Source organism: Musa acuminata, unplaced genomic scaffold, assembly GCF_036884655.1.
Source record: "Musa acuminata AAA Group cultivar baxijiao unplaced genomic scaffold, Cavendish_Baxijiao_AAA HiC_scaffold_991, whole genome shotgun sequence".
NCBI lineage: Eukaryota > Viridiplantae > Streptophyta > Magnoliopsida > Zingiberales > Musaceae > Musa > Musa acuminata.
The window spans coordinates 30,001-35,000 of NW_027021209.1; positions in this window are offsets into that span (position 1 = coordinate 30,001).

The window sequence follows — 5,000 nt, forward strand, 5'->3', positions numbered from 1 at the left end:
TAAAGAAGTATCGTTAATTTCTTCATGCTCGTTCCAAGTTCGAAGTACCATTTGTACAAATAAGAATCCCCTTCTGATCTCTTCTTCATATAGATAGATATAGGATCTATGGGGCAATTACTTAGAAGTACATTTTGTGCAACAGCCCTTCCTATCTGATAGAAAAGGATCCCATGATCCTGAACCGATCTTACCTGGGATCGCAAATCCCAAGTTTGTCTATGAAGAGCTAATCTAATTGTATTAGTTTCTATAATTGATTTCTTCTGTGTAATACTAATTGATAGGGGCCTCATTGATAAGTGCTACAAGATCTCGTACATTGGAACCCATGGTTATGGACCCCAATCCGTTAGTATGGAACATTTTCTTTTCCAAGTGAAATCCCCTAGTATATGAAAGAATGAAAAAGTGCTTTCGTGTTGCGGAATAAGAAGCCTTCGTATCTTAATGCATGTATTTAATTTATTCGGAGCTATTAGAGCGGGATCCACTTTTTGGGGAATATGAGTCGAAGCAATAACAAGAATATTTCTAGTGGAACATCTTTCACAATCTCTGGAGAGATAGTTCTCTAATAGACCGAGGGATAAGTAATTCGACTCATTCATATACAGATCATGAATGTTTGGAATCCATATTATGCAAGGAGACATTGCTTTTGCTAATTCGAATTGAAAGGTGATATCAAATCGGTCTATTTTCGGCGTCATATACATAGTTAGCAGCTCCGTATCAAGGTCATCATCAATATCGTCACTATCATCAATATCGATATCGTCACTATCATCAATATCGATATCGTCACTATCACTATCATCAAAATCGATATCATCAATAAATAATCTTTAGGCTTGTCATCCGGGAACTTGTTCGGAAATACCGTAATGAAAGGAACATAGGGGTTTGTCGCTAGGTATTTGACCAAATAGATCGTCCAGTTCCTATAGAACCTATCACTAAAATACTCCTAGAAGGGGATAGGGCTAAGCGGAGCGAAAAGGGTTTTCCATGAGATGGGAAATGAAAACTATTAGCCCCACACGAGGTTTGTGAATAAGTAATTGTCTGATAATGAGCAAGGAATATCCGTCTTTCTGCTAAACAGGATCCATTGAACTCATAATTCATTATATACTTGTCAACTAAGTATCGTAAGTAAATTGATCCCGGTTGTTCAATCATTTGATAACCAGAGTCATTCTTTGATAAATGATCACTATGAGTCAGACTCAATAGAATTTGATCAATCCTTTTTTCTGTCGTTAAGGTGGAGAACTGAACCAAGAATTCTCTTTCTTCATCATCAATCGAATCACTGTTCGCGACCCAGGATTCTATTTTCTCATCAATCCAATCACCGTTCACCTTTTTTTCTTTTTCTTATCAATGAATGGATCTCTTTACTTGTACGACTTAGATGTCTCGTATTTCTCGAAAAAGTGATTCGATTGATGGGATTTGGTATGATACTTATGAGATTGATGGGATTTGATATGATACTTATGAGATCGATGAGATTGATATTCAAATATTTCTTCCTAGAACGTATTGATTTGACCCCACAAGCGACCAATAGCATGTTGCCACCAAAAGCAAAACCCCGTATTTCTTCCAGAGAATCTCCTAATTGTTTCAGAACAACTAGAAAGAGATTCTTTAACCAGAAAGAATTCAGTTCAGATGTAGGATACCCATCCAAAAGTTTTCGCAACTCAATCATGTATGATGGAATCATCAAAGATTTGATCTTTTCTAACTCTGTCTGTAACTCACTAGAGGCTTGGGAAACAAAGAGAAGATGTATACGAACGAGATATCCAGCAACAAGAAGAAGGGAAAAGATTGAATAGAGGAACTCCAACTCCCGAGCATTTGTTGATCTCAGATGTGTCCATATCAATGGAACGGGTGACTCATTATTTCGATGAATCATTTCTTCGGACAGAAGAAGATTCTGTAAACACTCCCTCGAAATCTCACTTATCAGACTCAAAATCTCACTTATCAGAGTCCATTGTGGAAGAATCTTCTGAGGAATTGGCCATGATATATCTGATCCATGCATAATATCATGAAAAATGGATACAAATTTGTGACTGCTACTTAGTATCGACAATGGGTCTGAAAAAGTATCTAAAAGGGTGAAATTTAGATATTTGCACTCTGTCAAAGTAAGGAACCATGGCATATATGTTTGGAACGGATTCCATTTTGTTTGGAACAGATTCCATTTTGAGAGATTTGAAAAGCACTATCTCGTTGAAAGGTTCTATACATCTGCCGTTTCTCAACGCATTTCTTTAGAGAAAGACTCCGTTTTTTTTTCCTCTTTCCGGATGGTAAATATTTCTCAGAACATGGAGTGTGAATCAAACCCATGTTTGAATTGAAACTGAGATACCGATGCAAGTTCTTCCCTTCTGAATCAGATAGATTCATATCTGAAAGAGCTGACAATAAGTTCTTCCAAAATTGACTCTTTGTTTCTCTGTTAGAGGTGTTGCAGAAATGTCTGCGATCGAGTAAATAGCTCTACGAACGAATGGCTCGGATCGAATTGGAAAACGGAAAGATTTGTACAAGTTATACGTTTTGTCACCACTTTGTGGAAAATCTTTAGGTATGAATATGTTAGATACCTGTGACTCGATTGGTGAAATAGTCTCTCTCTCCAAAAAAAATATGTTTTTTTTTACCGACGCACGAAGAAAATATTTTGTTGCGAATGAACAAGGTAGTGAGGAATTGTCCATATGTAAGATCATAATTATTGATACGGGTCTTTTCCACATAAAAAGGGAATCTTTTGTTACAATAGAACCAGAAGTGATTTGGATCATTCAAGAATCGAAGTCGATTTGCTTTATAAAAAGAAGATATCAATGAACTTCTATGAAATGGTTTCACGGGATTCAGCCAATTGTCTCGATCATGGAATATCATTGAGAAATAGGAATCCGTGTTATCAAAGGATTTCCTGCGATTATTTCTAGTATAGAATGAGTCAATCATCCACTCTGGTATCTTTTTGAACAAAAATGGTAATGTTGTTCCTCCATTGATAAAGAATTCCGGTCTTTGGAAGTATCATGATCATCCAATAAGAAGGGTTTCAATTTATTCAAATGAACGATTTGAACACCTATTGATTCTAACAACTGATTGCGGAGTTGATCATTCGGACCTTTCAATTCACGGATGTGGATCTCGACCTATGAATGGGGATATTCCCGATACTCACAAAGAAAAGGGGAAGTGACTTGGACAAAAAGGGAAGTGACTTGGACAAAAAGGGAAGTGACTTGGGACAAAAAGAAACGAAGTGACTTAGACAAATTTTGTTTGTCGATAGCCTCGGACCAATCAATCGAATATTGATTAATACGTAACCGATCGAACACTACTTGAAAACGGTTCTTCTGTTCAGAAACGAAATGTTCCAAATGTTCCTGGAAATTCTTGCTCTCATTGGACCATTTGTATCTATATACATCAGGATCCCGATTCATGGATCTCTCGGTTCGAGAAAAAAGAGGATCAAACCATTTCTTCTGACTCTTTTTCAAATTCGATAAATGTTGGTTGATCGTATATTTCATTATAGTTATATGATTCAGAGTATCATTTCCTATTTGATCCCTTTGAATTCCATATTCGAAGTTGCGATCGGATCTATTCATTAAAAAGAATCGATTAGATACATTTCTTATGTACCCATAGGTGCTATATTGGATTTGAATCAGATTTCGGATCAATCTATATTGATTGACTGCCTCCATTATGTTGTTGCTAGCAAATACCGCTGTTTTTAGTTTTGGATCTTCCAAATCATTCCCGCAGTAGATCCGGACCGATTTTTTTCTGATCCTTCGATAAAAAGATTCATTCTCTTCATAAAAAAGAGGAGGTAGAACCAATAAAGATTTCTTTTTCGATTCATCTCTGGAGTTGAATACCTCATTCAAGAATTTTTTTTGATCCAACCCGTAGGAATCAATAGAAAAGGCAAATCCCCTATGATACACCAGATCCGGCTCGGTTATTGATAGAGTGAATAGATCTGCCATTTCTTGAAATCTCTCTTCTGATTCAAAATCGTGGTGTAACGTGTATCCCCTTTTGTTCCGGTCATGGAATAGATGAAATAAATCAAAAAATGGATTTTTGTTCAAGAATGAAATCTTATTGGAACTGTCCATATCCGGTTCATCCTTCGAACCATATCACATCCCGGATCTGATGAAATAGGATGAATTGAGACGGTATTTTGTAAATACATAATTATCTTGAATATATCAACCATTTCTTTATTTTCCAATCGCCTGGAAGGGACAAAAGAAACATCTTGTTTTTTCTTCAAAAATTTCTGATCTCTAGTGGACCTCTCAATAGGATTCGAACCCAGATGAAGTTCTGACCATCTGTCAGAGAAAAAAGAACGAATTGATCTTGTAGGATTCCCAAGAAATTCTTCGATTTCTTCCGGAAGCAGATGATTATTCATCTGCTTCTCACGTTCCGTGAATAGCCGGGACATTGAGGAAGATCCAAAAAGGCATTTCGGGAATCGATCTGATTCTATCTCTGTTCGTTCCGTTTGAAGAAAGGAAGGATCCCAAAGAATCGATCTTTCTTTTAGTTGCTGAATGTCTGTTTGATCGATCAATGTGGATATTCTGAATCCTCATTTCTAATGGAATCGAAATGATCTATGGATTGATCAGAAGATCCTTTCAATGGCTAGAATCCCTTACTTGAACGAAAATAGATCTTGTGGAATCATATTGAATATTTGACAATACATTCCGTACCTTGCTAAAAAACCGATCCTTGTTTACCAACCACACATTGTCTAACCAAATCAAATTCTCTCTCGATACGTTCCTCAAAAAATCCGATTCGTGCTGATTCTTCCCCCAACTAACGAAGAGATCTTGGCGGAATTGCACATATGAAATTGAACACAATTTTGCAAAGAAATACCCCACTTGTTTCTC